At 47.6% G+C, this 19,036-nt stretch overlaps 1 long non-coding RNA gene across 4 annotated transcripts; it reads left to right on the top strand.

Annotated features, from left to right (window-relative positions):
* The first annotated feature begins 3,589 nt into the window (after positions 1 to 3,589).
* Positions 3,590 to 18,399, top strand: LOC140698314 (uncharacterized). Of its 4 annotated transcripts, XR_012076057.1 has the most exons (8): positions 3,590 to 3,822; positions 4,263 to 4,401; positions 7,084 to 7,848; positions 8,019 to 10,953; positions 12,467 to 12,602; positions 12,700 to 12,858; positions 15,563 to 15,657; positions 17,957 to 18,399. It is a non-coding gene; the product is annotated as an uncharacterized lncRNA (long non-coding RNA). The 4 variants fall into 4 exon arrangements; XR_012076056.1 differs by having other exon boundaries at positions 4,263 to 4,396; positions 7,084 to 10,953; XR_012076055.1 differs by having other exon boundaries at positions 7,084 to 10,953.
* The last annotated feature ends 637 nt before the right edge of the window (positions 18,400 to 19,036 follow it).

Below are 19,036 nucleotides of genomic sequence, written 5' to 3'. Positions count from 1 at the left end.
CCAATTCCTGGACACATTTCACAGATCTGTTTTAAATTTGCCAGCTCTAGAACACGTGTTACAGAGGACATCGATTGGTGTAAGTAGCCAGGAACAGTAGGGGAATGCAGGCCTTCGTGCTGTCCAGTGCTCGCCTGCAGGGGGCTGTGGGGTCGGACTGTGCCGCGGCTTGGGGTCTTGTTCCCTCTGTGGAGCAGGTGGGTGGGAAAAGTTCATTTATTCGGACACATGTGATCAACATTGCTCTAGAGAAAATAAGCACCAGTGTTGTATTTAGACACATATTACTGCACCACTCTGGTCTCAGAATCTTGGCTAACGTTAATGGCATTCAGTGAAAAGGATGCTCTGTGCTGGGACAGAAAGACTGCTTGGTAGGCTGATGGGTGGTGGGCCTGTTCAAGAAAGGCTGCAGCACAACATTTCTCACACTTACTTTTCCATGGAGTCTCCTTTTTGTGGAGGATCGAGATGAGTTTGTGTTCCATGGAAGCCACTTTGGGAAATGCTGTTCCATACTTATTCACTCACATGAAGGCACAATACTAAAAATGTCCCAGAAAACACGACTTGCTCTGGGTCCCTGGACTCCCCTGCTTGAGGTCCTGACGAACTGGTTTGTGTTTTCTGAAGATAATGTGTGAGTTCCATTTTCTGTGTCCCTAGTCGAACGGAAGACTTGGGGTTTTCCTGTCTCTGTATCAGTGAGGTAGTGGAGATGTTTAAAATGTAACACATGTGCAAACCACTCTGAATGTTTATTTCTGACGGGTACATCCGTGGTAGCTCCCGATTCCCGAAGGGCTCCTGCCCCAATGCCTGCTAAAGTATGTTGTGATCCCAACCCCTGAAGTGAATGTGGAACCCTTAGGAAGATGCATATGCGAGGACGAGGTGACCCCGTGGAAGTGTTAGTGACATGCAGACCGATGCCACCGCACTGCGCGCTCTCACCATAACCCCTAGAAAGTTGTTTACCAGAGAAAGTAAGAGTTGATAACCTTAAGAAACACACACTTTTACACCGATTTCTCTTTTTCAGAGAGTCACAGAAAATGCAAGTTAAACTAAAATTTTAAGCAAGTGGATTACATTATATAAGGATTTTAGTATTTCACGCGTCTAGAATAACGAAGCTATCACATCATTCTATACTGCTGTTTTCGGCTGACTGATAGATGTTTACTAATGCTGCTAAACATGTGCCTCCAACATTTTAAAGATTAATGAACAGAACATTTTGGGTCCCTGAATGGGTTTTAGATCTGTAAATCAATCTCATGGATCATTTTAAATTACTAATCATAAGCAAATAGATAAGCAAGAATGACTCTAAATTGGGTTAATTACTGTAGCTCAAGTTTTAGCTCATAATTTTGACTTTCAAAGGCTACACAAACCAATTTTGTACTCTTAGATTATAATGAGCAGTCTTTATTCTTTAATCAGTTTGCCCCGTATCTAGCTGTCTAATGTAACATTCCTTTGAAGTCTAGAAAGATCTAACATAATTGAAGAAATGTCGAACTACTTGACTCTTTTTTTTAATATAAAGGAATTAAAGATTAATCAGGCTTGCGCATCTCAATTAAGCCAATTAAAATTATCACAGAATGCAGTGCATACCGCACTAGGTAGCTTTAATGCCTGAATACATTATCAACTTTTGCCTAATGTTCCCATCTTCATGATTTTGTTACTCAAAAAGTAAACACAGACCTGAAGTCCATATTAAAAAGTCTACCAGTTAATACAAAGCCCTGGTGCAGTAAACACTTAAAACGGTGTTTATCCAGCTGCCGCTGACAGTGCTGGAACTTACTTTAAATCTTTCTGCCAAAAAAGGAGTCCGGTAGTTACGGTGATGACTGGTACCTTCATCCAAATAGCTCGTCGACTATTCAGTTTGCTTCCCTAACAACTGGGAAGCAGTTTGGTCTTGCAGGCTACGGTATACACACAGAGTCCACATAATTACTAATAATTTGTAACAAGTGTTAATTGATAGACAGCTCCCCCGGTAGCCTAATTAAAGCTGTAGGATAGCAAGGCGGTTTACAACTGGGATTGATCTCAATTAGTCAGCAAGGTCTGCAGTCTGTTCAAAGGAGAGTGGGGAAGTTTAGCCTAGTGAGGCTTTGGGGGTTGTGTCTCATCTCGCCCGTTCTCTCCCTTCAAGAAGAGAAATACGACGGGAAGAGCTGCTTGGCTTCGTCGGGAGCCGTCTGCTCAGCTCGTGCGGCGCCTTGCTCGTAGACACTCCAGCGTGTGTGCCTCCCTTTGTGTGCTCTCTGTCAGGTTACTGAAAAATATTCAAGCATTTGCTTTTATTATACCCAGCGGTACACCTTGCTGAATACCCACCCTGAGGGACCCGAAAGTGGAAGGAAAAAACAATTTCTTAAAACGTCAGGTTTTGATCCTGCAGATCTGTTTGCAAACTGGCATTTTGGGACCATAATTAAAAGGAAGCCCCGGAAAGGTGGCGTGCGGGAATCACGAGGGACGGGGAGGCCCGGGGGTCTTGGAAAGCCAGCATGGCTGCTTCAGGGCTCGGCTGATTTTGCCATGCAGGCTGATGCAGTGAGAACCTAACCGCAGCGTTGCTGAAATGCCCCTGCGGAACAGAAGAGGGGAAGAGTGTCATCTGCGCTCAGGGAGATCACAGACTGGCTGCAAACAGCTGCTGAAACATTAATTAATCTGTTTGCAAATAAACTGTGGATCTGCACTAGTGGAATTGCTGTTATGGACAAGCTGGGATGCTGTACTTCCCAGATTTGTCTGAATTTTAAGATTTTTTTTTTCATATACTGTAAAATCACCAGGGCCCAGACACTGTGTGTTTACTTCTGGAAGCTCTGAGCGCGTGTGCTGACACTACCTCACAGATCCTCAGCGTGGAGGCAGTTCGTACTGGTTGTGGTCCTTTTGAAGGCTGCACAATACTGTGTGAAAGGTCTGCACCTCATTGAAGTCAGATTTGTTAATCAAAGAGAATGAAATATTCTACAGAGCAAATGAATGTGGATTTAGTAATTTTGTAATTTTAAAGCACTTCGTAAGTGTCACATTTGCTTAATTATGTTTTAACTAGACTGTGGCAAATTCTAGTTGCCTTGACACTTGGAAGGTTAATGTTGATTCCTGGTGTTTACTCGGTTTAAAAAAGTGATAGGATATACAGCTGGGACGGAGAGTCTGTAGGAGTTTGTTTTGCCACAATTTGAAGTTCTGATGCTCCATGTTTCCTGGTTTTTTGTCCTTTGCTCTTGACGGTGATTTTAATTCAGTGAGCATTCATGTGACCACTCTTCAGTTATTCAACAAATATTTATCAAATGCCAAATGTGAGCCAATTACTCTGCTAGGTCCTGGGACACAAAAGGTGCTGAGCATATAACCCTTGTTCTCAAAGGGCTATGGGCTAGTGCAGGGGTCGGCGGCTTTTCCTCAAAGAGCCAGATGGCAAAGATGTTGGCTTTGGGGCCCGGCACTGCAGGGTAAGGGCAGCTGTGGGCAATATGCAAATGAACGAGCATGAGGGGTTCCAATAGAATGTTGCTGACAAAGCCCAGCAGTGGCTGGAGCTGCCCTTGGGCTGCGGTTCACCATTCCCAGCCCTAGTGAGAAGGACTCAGATAAAAAGCCAGGTTACCTGCAACACAGCCGAACGGCCTGACTGCGTGCCCTTAAAATTATAATGTGCTCTTCGGGCCATCGGAGGGACATCTGGAGGTGGTAGTGGTTGTAAGTTAGGGTTAGGGTCCACAAAGTCTTTAGAAGATGAAATGAAGCTACTCAGATGAAGGGACAAACAAGGTGAGCAGAATGTCCCAGTTACAGGAGACAAGACGGGTCAAAGTCAAGGGTGAGATACAGCATCGTACGTGTGGTGGTGTCATTAAGACCATTCGTCCCTATTCTGGTTCTCCTCCTCCTTTCAGACACAGGGAACCATCACAGTTCTCCATCCTGCCTTAAGGCAAGCATGGCCATGGGACTTGCTTTGGCCAACGGAACGTGAGAAGTGGACGACGTAAGAGCCAGCGCTCGACTGGCTCTCCACGCTCACACCTGTCGCCACAGGGACCACAGAAGCGCTTGTTGACTTAGACCCTCCATCCACCTTGGTTCCTGAGAGGTTATGAAGACAGATACCCCTTTACAGTTTGCACTGAACATTTAGTGTGAGGTTGTGATAAATCTGTGTTGAGTAAAACACCAAAACGTTGCTGTTGTTTCTGTGTTTTCAATCCCAGCCTAGCCTAGTCCCTGCCGATTGTTGCAGTGTGCTCCTGGGACTGGAAGTGTTCGTGGAAGGCTTTGTCCTGGGTGCTAGGGTGAATCCAAGGACTTTACAGTCTGCTGGCACTCAGTTATGACACAAAGCAAGGTATGGTAAGTGCTCCAAGAGAAGTGACAGGTGATAGGGGGCCACAGAAGGGAGAGAAGCCATCCTCAGGACTGTCAGGAAAGGTTTGCTACAGAGCTGTCGTTTGAGTTGAGCTATAAAGAACAATTAGGGTTTTGTCTGGCAATAACATACAGCAAGATGGAAGAGGCTTGCGAGTGGTAACAAGCGAATGAGAAAAGATATGGAGACCAAAAAGTGTACTGAAAATTACTCAGATTGGCAAGACAAGAAAAGCAGCCAGTGCACGGGGGCCTTATGCGCTGCACTGAGGGGGCTGAACTCTGAGGCAGAGTGGGCAAAGCAGCGGACGGGGTCGGAAGCTGTGGCTTCTCACGCTCTTCCTGCCAGTTACTGGAGGCTGTTGGCGGGCGCTGGGGGAGGAAGGGTGGGGCCTGGGCTGAAAAGTTGCTCTCAGGTTAGCACAGCCCCGGGCACAGTCCTGACTCTGCTCCTGAAGACAGCAGGCGAAGAACCTGAAGGTGTGAATGGAACGAGGCAACGGCTGGATTTCAGGGAAACTTACGCGAAAGCTTATTCTGGGTTTATTGATTTAGTTTCAAAGGTCACGTCATGGGGCGCAGAGAAGTTCCATGAATCGTTCTGTGGGTTCAAGGCCTGTGCGAGAGCTGACGCTTCCCGGCCTCCAAGCCAGAGCCCTATCGCACCTCACTCCTTCTGCAATGAGAGCCCCTTGAGCCAGGAGCCTGTTCTTCAAGTGCACCTGAAGGGGTGCAGGAAGTCTGAGGGCGGAAGTGAGCTCTGGGGTGGCTGGAGGAACAACTCCAGAAGAGCAAAGGAAATGTCATCATGCGACTGCCCTTGGTTCATGGAAGTGGGAGTCAGGTTATACGAAGAGGCCTGAAGTGATCGCCAGAGGCTGGGGGTGCAGGAAATAGGGGGCGCTTGGTGAGAGCGCACAAGCTCTCAGCCACAGGGTGAGGAAGGTCTGAGGGTCCAGGGCACAGCACGGAGGCTACGGCTGATAACTCTGCATCGTATGATTGAAGTTTGCCAAGAAAGTAGAGCCTAAGTGTTCTCACCAAAAAAAGAGAAAAGGATAAAACGTGAGGTGAGAGATGCACGTGTTCATTAGCTGGATGGGGGCGGGTCCTTCTCAACACGTGTCAAATCGCCACGATGCACACTTTGAGTATCTTACAATTTTATTTGTCAGTTATACATCAAAAAGGGGGGAAAAGAAGACCAGGCTTTCCCGTAGACACAGGCACCCTTAATGCTAGGCTGACGCGTCCGGTAACATCCACTTGTGGGCTTCCAGTTCCCGAACCTTTGCTAATTTATTTCAAAAGTTTGTTTGTAATTACGTTCGTACATCAATCCAATATTATCCCAAGAGTAACAAGGTTTAGAGATTTGTTGTCGATGGCTCTCTGCTTCAGAGGCAGTGAGGTGCAGAGCGTGGAACTGGGAGTCAGGCCGCCCGGCTAGCCTGGTTCCCAAACTTGCCAACTCCGGGCAAAACTCAGCCTCTTTTGGAATTTTCTCGCCCACCCCCTTGAGAAATACTGTCAAATCTTTGCAGGTAAAAGCATTGTTTTTGCTGCCACCAATTTTAAGAAGTGGCTTTCCAAGTTCAGTCAAGAAGGAAAAGACCACTACTCTGGGACATCGGCACTGCCCGTCCAGGACGGCGGGGCCGGGCCGGGCCGGACCACTGCACTTCTCCTGGGGCGTCTCTGTCTTCCTCAGGGTGAAGGCCAGGGTGCGTTTTTCGCATCTAGACTGTGAGCTCTCTTTCACTAGTGGGTCTGTTACACATTTGTTTACGTGGCTTTCCCTCCGATTTATCTGGGTCCTCGTTGAGAAGCATGTCTTACTAGTCTTTGACCGTCTCCCGGGGAGGCAGAATGGAATGGCTCTGTGTGTGAGTCACACCTGCCCAGATGCCCCTCACTGTGCACAGTCAGGGTGTGGGGGGCAGAGGAGGCAGAGGCCGGGGCAGGGAGGGGGCAGGTCTCGGAGGGCAGGAGGGTGACGCCAGCCCGTTGCAGGGAGTTAGTCTGTGGTCCTGAGTCGGCAGTGTCCGGGAGACTCGCCTTCTGGCTTCCATTCTCTCTCACAGTCCTGGTCCCCGTCCTTCTTGTAGAGCATATTGCTTTGCTGGCTGTGATTCTTGTGTTTAAAGGTTTTTGTTTTTGTTTTTGTTTTGCAACATGGCTGCTAAACTCAGCTGCCTAGTTCATCTCTGCTCAGCTGAAATGGCTGCAGTCTGTCCCAGTGCTGGGAGAAAACCTGTGCTGTTGGAATTAATGAGAGATGGGGTGTCAGTCCCCAGTGTAGAGCCTTCCTGAGAGACTCTCGAGGGCAACTTTGACTGTGCCGCGTGCCTCACCTCTGCCTGGGGTAAGGGCTGCTGGGCCTCCCTCACGCCTTGGCAGCATCCTGGGCACATCCCTTGGCCTTTCCAGTCACCTCTGGCTTTAGTGTTGTCTCATTTTAAGGCAGTAAAACGGCCAGTCCAGTTCAAACCACAGCTTCATTCTCCCAGCCAGTTTCAGACGTCTCTGTTTATCTGCTTCTCACCAAGCCTCAGCCCCACTCAGTGTTCTGTAGAGCCAGCAGGAGAAGACGTGTAGTATGTTATTCCTTCACTGTTGCTCTGCGTTATTCATCTAATTTTCTCACCCCTTTCTTTATGCTCCTAGCTTCTCCTGTGCGAAGGCAGGAAGGGCGAGATGAAGGTTAAAAGGCGCTGCTGTACCTGACGAGCAGGCTGACGTCTGGCTGTAGTGCCTTTCGTGGCAGAAAGCTGCAAGTTGGCGCTCTCCTTCAGGGAAGCCTCTGCGGGTCCTCTGGAGGTCGCTGCGGGGACCCCTGGCACTGCGCCGGCCCGCAGTGTGGCAGACCTGTCCTCTAGCTGAGATTTTACGGCTCTTCTCTGAGCTCCTGTGTAGGTGGGGGACTGCCCGCCTCTCTCCTGCCGGTGTCCTGCCCTGACAGGCGCCTTCAGTTGGGGACCTTTCAAGATAGCAGCTGGTGAGATGAACCCTTAGTCCAGAAGAAAACTCAGCGTCCTCGCCCCACCAAATTCTGGAAGGACAAGCCACTCGTATCGCTGCTTTTCCTCGTCACCGTGGTCCACACACATTTTTATCTTTATCCTGAAGACATTGTCGGCATTTCCCAAGACCGGCCCAGGCCCAGCTCTGGGCAAGGCCACGGGGCGGTCTGTGCTCGGAGCTGTCGCATCGGCCCCTCTTCTGGAAGACGGCCCTTTCCGGAGGCTCCCTTCCCACCTGGCTTAGGAGAGTCCGGCGCGAGGGGGGCCAGGGAAGGGCCGCAGCGCCGCTGACTCAGTGACGGCTGTTTCCTCCCGTGACTCTGCCGTCATCTCTGACGCCCTGAGTTCTCCTCCAAGCCTGGGTCTCGGTCACAGCTCTCGTTTTCCTGTCTGCAGCAGGTCTTCAGGGGTTTGTATCATTTATGTGTCCTCTGTATAGACATCTGTTCTTTTCTGCTTTGGGCTTCACTCTACATTTCAAGACAATTGGGAAGTCCCTTTCAACGGTTTGACAGAGTAACGTGGGAGTGTTTGCCGTGCCTACCACTTTTAAGAGTCAGATTCCACTTCCATACATAGGTGCTCATTTCTGAATTGACTTCGCCTGTGTCCGTCCCTGTGGTCAAGCCAAGAGAAAGCATGTGGCCTGGAGAGGATCCTCATTCGCTGGCCTAGGACCAGCTGTTACCTGGGAACCATCCCTTCTGCTGGCTTAATGCTGATCAAGGTCTGTCAAAGATAGTACCAACTATCCATAAAGCTTACTGGTAAATGAAAACACACTCTCCTGAACAAAACCAGCAGACGGAATCCAGGGCAGCGCAGAAGAGTGCGAGTCAAGGCTCAGCTCGGAAACGCGCGGCTGGTGGTCAGGAGGTCTGCTAACACAGTCTACCGTATAGCGAGGCCAAGAGGGAAAAACACTTCAACAGTGAGACGACATTTGCAAAGTTAAACGTCTTTGCCTGAATTAAACTTTTTATGGCAGAAATGGATGGATTATCCTTTAACATAACGAAACTACATTTTAGTTTAAAGTCCAGAATCACTCTTGGTAATAAAATGCTAGAAGCTTCTTACTGAATTCAGGAGTAAGACAAATTGCCAACAGTCGTCACTGCTTAGCATCGGTTTTAAAGTCCTGGGCACTGCGGTTAGGGAAGCAGTGACTATCAGATGCACTTTAAAAAAATTATTTTTGCTTGTTATAATTACAGATCTGAGAAATCCAAGATATTAAACTGGGGGAAAATCTTGAGAGACAGTAAAAGAATATGCCTATGTAATGAATCGGTATGTAATTAATGCCCCCAAATCAACAGCTAACACAGAAACAATTAGAAGTTAGCAAATATGATGGAAAGAAACATCCCATTTACCAAAACTACGGGTACGATTAATTACTTAGAAATAAATTCAACAAAAAAGGTGCGGGAAATACAGGGAAAACCTATTTCCTCAAGTGAAGACATGGTAATAGTTTGCTGTAAATGAGAGTAATTATTATCTTTTAACTCTGCCTCTGAGCTACAAAAGCGCAACTCAATGGAACAAACTTTGCTGAGGCACATGAAAAAAGACCAATGATGGAAAAATGAATTTTGTTGTTGTACTGGGAGACTTATAACGTGACAATTCTCCATAAATTAATCTAGATATTCAAGTAATTCAATAAAAATACTGACTTCTCTTGTGATCTTGGCAAAATGATACTATAATTTATTTGGAGAAATAAACATGGGAAGATTCTAGGGAATTAAGAAGGAAGGACAAACCTCATGACATAAACTGTATCACAAATCTGTGACATTTAGAGCCAAGTAGATTATCTGGAAATAGAACTTAAGACAAATGGAGACCGATCCTTGGTTAAAGCGTTCTTTCAGATCAGTGTTAAAAAAAATATTTAGTAAAAGATTTCATTAAAGGCAACGGTGTAGCCACTGGGAAAAAAAATTTTTTAACCAAATTTCTACTTGATATCTTACATCAAAAAAGATTTTTAAAGCCTGAAATGTAAAAACCATGCTGTGAATGTTCCAGAGAACTCAGAGTTGCATTTGTTTTTAATTATTTTGAATGAGGAAGACTATGTTAACTACGAAACAAAGCCTAGAAAACATAAAAAATCGATAAATTTGAGAACATAGATATTTAATAGTTTTATACAGAAAAGGAAAGCCACAAGCCACAATAAAAAACAAAACACAGACTGGGAATGCATTTGCTTATAAAGAGTGCCCTTGAAGTGTCAGGAGAAAGACTGAGAGGACGTCAGCAAGGTGTCCTGTGAAGATGCACAGGAACATGGCTGAGGGGCCACACTCGTAACAGAAGCAGCACAGAGTAAGATGGTGACGGACCATTACCACCTGCTCATTTGCCAAAGGCTAAACAGTGTGACCTTTTCCAGGGTTGGCATACATCCAGGAAAGAAAAGAATGCACTGGGGACTGCTGGTAGGAGTGTAAATCAGCGAAGTGTTTAGAGATGACTTTGCTACGATTGTCAAATTTCAAAACGTGCATACTCTTTCACTGAGCAATCCCACGTGTGTGCACGTCTGTACGTGACGTTCCACACCGTCCGCACACGCTATATAGATACACGTTGCAGACCAGGTTGCAGCGTTGCCTGTGACAGTAGAAATGTTGACACAAACACCTACGTGCTTAATAATGCACGGTATGTTCATATTCGTATCCATGAGAAAGCTCGGGGCAAATACAGGGACGCTGATGAGCGGACTTGGGGAAGTCACGCCAAGTGTGATCGTGTCTGCGAGCAGAAAAGGGAGCCCGGCTAACGTGGCCGTGGGCGCGTTTGTCCGTGCAGGCGTTACGGGCAGAAGAAGGCAGAAGCCGCTGAACACGGCTGTCCCCGACAGCGAGGCTGAAGGCTGCGAGGAAGAGGGCCTTCAAGACCCGCCGTGCTCTCCCGCGCCACTTGGACGGCGGCGGCCGTTTCACCTGCGCGGCGGGGACTTTCACAACCGAAGAGCCGGCGGAGAAGCCCCGCGGCAGCCGAGGCTGCCGGCGTCCTGCCCGCGTCCTCGCCCTCTCCGCGATGCCAGCGTCTGCGTGCTCCCCCGCGGGCCTTCCTCTGGCCCCTGGCGCGCCCGGCCCGCCCCGGCAGAGCCCTGGAAACGTCGAGGAAGGAACGCCCTCGGGAGCAGCCCCGAGCGCTGGCTGACAGCGGGGCCGGGGTGCCAATTCTCCAGTCCCCGCGGAGTCTCCGCGTTTCTCCCGTGGGACCAGGCTCCAGGTACCCAAGTGGTAGCTGGCTTGATAATGCAGCTTTCGTTGGCTGTCTCTACTTCCCCGACTCACTCCCTTACCAGCGTTTCACCTTCTAAATAAGCTGCTAGCGCCCACCTCTTTGTCTGACGACCGGCTCCTGGGAGAGCAGCGCTAGGCCGGGCCGCTCTGCGCTCAGGGCGCAGACAGGCGCGCTCAGCCGGGGGCTCGGCGGCCGCGCGGGGACGCCTAGGACCATCCGTGCACACGCTCCCCAGGTGAGAGCGTCTGCAAATCACACAAGGCTGCTGTGGCTTGTGGAAACCAAGACATCCTTTAAACCTTAGATAAAGAGCCCCTCTAAGTGCTAGGCTGGCGGGCTCCTCCCGGGACTTCTGGGAAGCGGAGGGGAGCTGAGGGGCTGAAGAATCGGCCTCGAGTGCTCTGAGAGCTCACCTGGGTCGTTGTTGGCATCTCCCATTTCCCTGAGCAAACATGCTGACTTCATACGGGATGGCTGAAAGTGTGTGTCTGTGTGTCTGTGTGTGTGTGTGCTGGGGCCGTTGCAGGATCTGGGGCCTTTTCCACAGGCTGCAGTGGAAGTGTTTGTCCCAGGTCCTCAGTGTCCCAGTCACAATTCGGCTTTACCCACACTTGTGTTCCACCAGGATTTATAGAGCTGTCAGCTTATAATTGGACTGAAGGGCTGAGTTCAGTTATGGAAACAGAATTTTATTCGATTCTCGTGTTTTGAACAGTTGAGCATTTTACAGCCGGGTTGGTGAAAGGTTTTAATGCTATTGGTGTCATGAAACATTTTATAGGGAGGGATAATTGAGTTTTTATCTTTACTAGAAAACAATGCTGCCTGGTTGGCTTTGGGGACCAAAACAAGGAAGAGTTCAATTAATAACCAGAATTCAGGGAGGCCCAGTAATTATGAAAGCTGCATAAAGACCACTGCAGGGAAACAGCAGGACCAGAGAGAGCAAAACTAATTTTGATTCTTCTGTAAAATTCTGATGGGAACAATGAAACAGTCAAGGACATTATAAATCCATTCATTTATTTCAGAATTTGCAAAACAAATCCCTCCTCACACATAGTATTTGTACAACACGAAATTATTATTCAATAAGTTGACATCTTAAACCTATTACTGCCTAAACCCATCTATTACTGAGCTATTCAGAGCACTAAGTTAACATTTACCAGAACATTCATCCTCACATCGTGGGGAGATCAAGCTGAAATCCTTTATTTCAGATTCAGATCTTGCCAGGTCAGGACTGAAATCGGCTACCTTTCTGATACTTCACTGAAAAGCCACAAAAGAATTATTATCAAGTTACTGCAGTTATTCAGCTAGATGTTGACTTTGATATGTCAAATCTCTGATCTTTAATAGAAAACTGATGGTCGTGCCCCGAGGGTCAGTCATGTGCACGACCAGGATAGGCCAGGGTTTGCATCAAATTACAGCCAGTCTGCGGTCTCCTTTCCTGGCAGCCAAAGTCAGACAAAGCAAACGGATCCCATGCTGCCTGGGTCTCCTCATTGTCTGTGTTGGCAAATGGACTTAATTCTGCAGTGGGGGCTGCTGGGCGCAATCTGCCTTATTGATTTTCCAGAGAGTTTTTCTTAGAGCGCCCGGAAGTGCAGTAAAAGAAAAGCCACTGGTGCAGTTTTCCTTTCTCTCCACCTCGGATGGCTGTGCCGGCCGCTGACTGATTCTGCCACTAGAAATCATACGAAGATATTAAGTTATATCGTCAATCAATTTGTTTTTAGAGGATCGGCTTTCTCTGTGCTAGCAAGCTGGAGGAAAAGAAGCAGTAATGCCCTTATGTCTCGATCATGGGGCACGTTATTTGCCCCTACGGCTCCCTGGATCTGAGCTCTGCTAAAATGAACTATTTCCGTAATGGTAATGGCTGCCCCGCACCCATTTCCGGTGTTGGAGGTGGGAAGGCGGGGGGAAACTGGAGAGGAAGATCCTGATAGAAGGCCTGTGCTTTTCACAGATACTCCAGTGTCTTCAGAGTTGCTCCGCTCTCCTGGCGTGAATCATAGACCGTGGAGCTAGAACAGACGGCCACGCCCTCCCCTCCAGCCCCCGAAGATGCAGGTGAAGACACTGAGAGCCAGCTACATCGAGGGGGTTGGACAGAGGGTCACAGAGAGTGAGTGTTCTGGTCCAGTCTATCGGTCGCTAAGCAGAACGTAAAGCAGAATAAAAAGGCGGTCGAGGTCGTTTTCTTGATACTCCCGTCCTACACTTCAGTCTTCTCATCTCTAAGCTGCCCTCTCCTCCGAGGGCTGTCGTGAATGTGACGTGAGAGTGTCTGTGCTGCTGGGTGGTCTCTCCTGGGGCACAGCTCGCCGGGCGTGGGCGCCGGGCTCAGGCGGGCTGCGGCCACCGTGGGGCGGAGCTGGGCTCTGCACCTCACCCCTGCCTGCCTGCTGGGAGCAGTGCTCTCTGTGCTGTGCTGAACTGGGGCATGGGAAGAAACAGGTGCCGACCTGTGCATGCTGTTTTGACTGGTTTATCGCTTTCCAGGTTCAAAGAGCCAGGACCCGTTTTGGTTTCCTGGCGTTTGGTGGGTCAGACCCACCTCTGGTTCCATCACTGATTCTGGGAGGGGAGGCGCTCGCCTCTGCAGGGCACACTCGTGCGAGGTGCCAAAGGGCACGATGTCAGACTCGAGCAGGCCAGCAGGTCACAGCCCAGCAGAGACAAGTGTGAAGATCACCCCTCCGAAGAATATGTCATTACAGCTTCTGCCATTTAAGTTGTGTGGACATCTGTACATGTCTGAAATCCCCTTCTGATGCCACCGTGTTTGAAAAAATTTTGGAGAGCAATATTAATAACAGTAATTACATTTTTTGAAAGTTTTAATGTACGCCCAACATCAGGCTGTGTATTTTACATGAGTATTTTCACTCTTTTTATTATTCCTCATCTGCAGAGGGGGAAAGTAAAGCTTAGGAAAGCGAAACAAGGTTCCCAGAGTCCTGCAGTGGGCGACCAGCGGCCTTCGGTTCTGGGCTGTGAGGCACCTGGGCTTGGGCCGTGCTGTTCGCAGGCACCAAGCGCAAGAGGGAAAAACAACTTTTGGCTTCCTCAGCGCAGCCGTTCTCTGAACCTCTACATGGAGGCACAGAAAATAAATTTAAATCTATCTTGTCATTTCTTAGGATCCCTCCTTCCCTCCTTCCTTCCTTCCTTCGACATGCATTTGTTAAGACTTTGGTGCCTGCAGCAAGCCGTGTTTGGGCCTAGGCAGACAAAGATGGAGAAATCTCGGTTCTCGTCTGGTTAATACAGTCCAGGTGCAGGCCTGGTTCCCAGGGTGTGATGTGGCTGCGAACAGGGTGAAAAGCTGGGCTTTTGCCAAGGAAGAGGATGTGAAGAAATCGGGTTGGGTTTTATAGGGGACACCTTTTCCCCCTTTTCATTCTGGATCTTTATGTTATTCAAGACAAATATGCAGGTTTTACCTCTGGGGAAAGAAAACGCTGTGAGGGGCTTCAAAATGTACTTTAAGGAAGGTGTTCTTCTGGGTTTGTGGGGGTGAGCACTGGAAATGATATTCATCTGGCTCAAAATAAATACTCATTAAATAATTTCAAAAGAAGCCACAGGCAGGCTCTTGTAAACCCAGGGTCAACCAGAGCCACCCAAATTTGCAGCTGGCGTCAGCCCCTCCCCAACAAAACATGAGTGTGTTTTAATGAAAGAGGAAGACTAAATGTTTTCCCTGCATTTTCAGGCATCGAACGCTGGCAGAGCGCGCTCTGCCTCGCAGCCAGAGCTGGCCTCTTCCTCGCCCTGCCCCTTTCATCTCCCTTTGTTCCGGGTCTGTGCTGAGGCCGAGACTTCCCCAGCTCTCTCTGTCTTACTGTGGCTCTGAGAGATGATTGCCTTCTGGTGAAGCCCTTTCCCCTTCTTCTGTACCCGAGCTCCGTGTTCAATGAACATCAAAAAGCCTTATCATACCCTGATGGTTTAAATCTTTAAACAGAGCGTAACAGCCGGAGTACATCCAGACCGTGCACATCCTAGAGCCTTGTCACTATGTGTTCCTGCAACAATTACCAGGAGAGGGAGGCTGCGGAGTGAATCAAGTAGCGAGTGTTGTCTCCCCGGACTCCATGCTGATGCTCTGATCAGGACTTCAGCAAAATTCTGTTTGAAATGAGAATAGACTAATTTTCATCCGACTCTTCTCAGAGGAATCCCATGTGGTCCAACACGCCAAGGGTCATCATTAGAAAACCGCCTTCAAAAGAGCTGAGGCTTCTTGTGGCAAAGCTCTCTCCCTTTGTTAAATTTATAAACATTTATGTAAAAATGTATACATTAATTGCTCAGGCTCTTCTCAGCCTGGAAAGCTATGCCCAGGAACGTACTTGGGGGAAATAAACTCACAAAAATACCCCAAGTCACGATGAAAATGGCCTCGTTTTGACTGAAAATTCAGAAGAATTCAGTGATCAAAGGCGATTCTACTCCCAGCTGTTCAAAGGGACTTGTATTAAAAAAAAATCAGATGTGACCAAGAATAGAAAGGAACTCATTAAGCGCTTAATGAGACGGTGACAGGTGAAGTCATCACTTGCTTAAACACTGTACAGTCTTTTTTTCCTTGTGTAGGAGTCACTCGTTTGTTTTCCTGGGTTCGATGTAGATTTCCTATATGTCGTAATAAAAATGCGGAAAAGTTCATCAAAAGGGGAGCATTTTTCAGCCCCGCATCGCCGGGCAGCCACGTAATGAAGACGTCCTTTTCCCTGCTTGCCCTTCACCTTCCGTGGGAGATGTTTGTAAGCACATCCAGGGAAACAAAGAGTTGACCCGCTTCTCCTTTCTCCTCTTCGCAGGTTTCCTTGGGAGAGAGACCCCTGAGTGAGCAAGTCCGCCAGGAAAGGCACGACTTGGGGGAGTTTAGCAATAAACCTCACAGCCCAGACTGAAGGTAAGCTGTTGGTGTCCCCAGGGACATGACAGCAAGGCGCCCCAGAGAGGTGCAAGGCTGGGCACCCTCTTAAAGCTTTCACTTTGCTGCTCTGGTGTTCATAAGACACCAAACCCAAGCACACGGAATTTCTTTCTTTCTTTCTTTCCTTTTCTTCCTTCTGATTCTCCCAAGCAGCTTAAATCCCCTTTGACTTTCCCCAGGCAAGACAGGGATCTTTTGCACGTTTCCAGGCTCTGACCTTCCCGGCATTGCTCTCCCAACACTAGTAGCCAGTTTTTTTATTCTTTAAGTGCTAGAGGAGTCATGAAAAATTCAGACACTGGGTTTCCCTGAGACCAATCTGGTGGCTTTTCCTTTGTGCTAACTGCTGCTTTATATGCATCATTCAAAAGGTACATACCAAGTTGTCAGCCCCTGAACCGCTACTTGGTGTTAAACATGAATATTTGTAGCTTAGCAAGGGACTAAATTTAAAAAAAATTAATATTTGACAAGCCCAAAGAAAGGCATAACAGGTCCAGAAATATCCATTTGAAAGGTTTTTTATTTGTAAAAAGTCAAAACTTTTGTCCTACTGGGGTGATTCGGAGCCACAGAAGGTTTGCTTTGAAAAAGCTCTGATTACAAGGCTTCTTCCAGGAGCATCGATCATGATTGCAGCAGCGCAAACACGGCGCGATGCTGGTGGTGGGTTTTTTTTTAATGTGGATGTAGGAGGAATATTCATTCTATGCAGGTGCCACTAATCTTACATGACCAGGAGGCCAGGCGAGATGATGTAAGACTGATGCCCGTTACACACCAGCTGCACCTATGGCGGCGAAGCTGCCTTTGCCCACGTTCCTTAATTAGAATTAGAACCAGCTTAGAACTAACAGAACTGCTGATTAGTCACACAAGGAAGGGCTGCCTCTCCCGCTCACGTCGCACATCTGCATGACTCGCCGCCTTAGGAGCTCAGTCCCTGGTCCTCTTGCTGCCTGCCTGTAGCTGTCTTATACTAACGAGTTGTTCTAAATTTAGTCTGCTGTGACAAACTAATATTAATACAGTGTTTTATAGCCCAGAGCACTGTTAATACACAGGAATGAAACCCAGAGTCAAAGGAAGGGGCGAGGGAGGGAGATTACTTTGTGTGATTGTCAAGATACAAGATGATCCAAGTATGTAGATACTAAGACTTAAATATAATACACTGCTTATGGATTTATATTATGTGAAACATTTTCTATTATTTTAAATCCTCATGGTATTAGTTTCCTATTTTCAGGGGTTTATAAACTTCGCCATAAAAATTCACTCTGGGCTGAAACTTGGAATGCAGGGTCTTAACCTGGGGACATTATATTTATTACTTTTTTATTTAACCAGATTACAAGTCAGTTTGGCCATTTTTAACCCAGGCAAGCAGTAAAGGAGAAGCAGAGGATTGGAATACAGTTTTGTATACAGAACCCCAGCTTATTTCAGGCAGCAAACACCAAGAAAACGAAGCTGTCAGTGATGGCGCTGGGCAGTGGAGGGGTGGGGGTTGTAAGGAAAGAAAAGCTACAAATGCAGTCCGCAATCAGGAGGGGCATTTCTTTTCTGAAACGCAGATTGTGCCTCTGAAACGTATGCCTTGAGTGGCAGCCTACTTGGGGTTGGCGCCCACGGGTAGACAGCAGATCTGCAGAATTTGCAGAGGGCTTCGGTGTGGTTATGTGTGTGGACCTGTAATTCGTATTTGTTATTTGTAACTAAGTAATAGAAACATTCAGTGTGGGATCAGCCTGCTTCTCCAGCAAGATGCAATGCTTGCTTTTTAACGAACCCACAGCCTCAGAAGAGAAGTGAGTGTCACAGCTATTATCGTAGGCAGCTCCAGGCTGCCAGGTGCATCGATCAGGGAAATGGTGAGGCACACGTAAGAGAGGAAGCGGTGGGCTGGGAACTTGCGGCAAAGACTGGTTGTAAAACTCGTTTTGAAGTTCCTCCAGGATAGAAACTAGCCAAAATGACTGAATGCTGGGTGTTATCATTCTAACTAGAAGCACTAAAAGCCGACTGCAAAGCCAGCTTCGTGGGTGACTCTCAAGATGTGCGGGTGTCCAGTTGGCAGGCGTTTTTAAAATCTCTTTTATTTCTCTAAAGAGAAAGCCTGTGTAGGAAATTGTCACTGTATTTCCAGGACATTACATTTTATCATTTGTAGAAAAATGTCATTTCGGAAATGGAAAATTTGCCATTTATATGTATCTAATTCTATGACGCCGAGGTCAGTTGGTAAAATTCTCTCTTCTGTTCATTCTGTCAGGTCAATGCTGATTAATTCATAGAGAGGACTTTCTGTACCAAGCTTCTCAGGGAGACACTGGGAAGGGTTTTCTGTCTGGAATTTCACAAAGAAAGAGAAATTTCTTCGTAAGGGAAATGGGAACTGACTGCTCTTCAGAGCAGAAGAAAAACTCAACTGCCCTGATCCAGCAAGAGATTGTCAAGTCTTCCCAGAGCCTAGAAGTGGCTGAGCAGCTTCTGCGCAGAGCGACTGGGAGAAATTTGCAGCAGGTGGAGCCAGGAGGCAGTGTTCATAATTTTTGGATGCCCGGTCCAAACGCCGACATATTCCTGGGTGGCACTGCATCTGAAGACACCGAACATAACAATAACAAGGCAGAATAATACAGACATTTTGAAAACGATTCCTCTGTGTAAAAATGTAGTCAAATATGACACCAGAAAACAGAAATATCCACTTAAGGAGACAATTGTCTTTTTTTTTTTAAATAAAATCCTTAACCTCATAATAGCCTCCCTGTTAATGGGCTAAAGTAAAACAGGAACCAATAGTCAGATGCAGGTTAGTGGTAACTGTCTGCTAAGGTGAACACCGTCCCTCGGGGCCGCGGCACGGTGACCAGGTCCGGCTCCGGCTCTGGCTGTGCTGGGTCGTCTACTTGAAATGTGGCTCACACTGTTGAGACGTAGCCATTGGTTCCATGTAACGGATGTATTTTTGAGCTAGGAAGACGAGTTTTTGTTACGCCAAAAGAGAAAATAACTTCCGTACTTCATGTTCCACCTGCTGAGTTTCTCAATGAAACTGAAAAGCAGGTAGGGAAAGAGGCTGCCGGGTCTTTCAGCTGTGTTACAAAGCTGAATTTGGACCTCGCTTAGCAGAGGCTGCCTTAGGATCTTGAACTGGCACGTTTTCAGAAAGTCTGCGTTGAGTTTTGCACGGTGTCTTCAGTGAGACCATGTGCCAGGACTGACCATATGATTCTGTGCCCTGAAGACATTCGCCAGCTCCTCCTTGGGGCGTAGTTCTTCTTTCCGTGTACTTTGTGGGGGAGGTTAGAAGGGGGCCTCGTTACGTTTATTAGAGCCACTTGTTAAA

The sequence above is a fragment of the Vicugna pacos genome, chromosome 9, assembly GCF_048564905.1.
Source record: "Vicugna pacos chromosome 9, VicPac4, whole genome shotgun sequence".
NCBI lineage: Eukaryota > Metazoa > Chordata > Mammalia > Artiodactyla > Camelidae > Vicugna > Vicugna pacos.
Note: the sequence above shows the minus strand (reverse complement) of the source record. Positions and strands in the feature narration are given on the sequence as shown.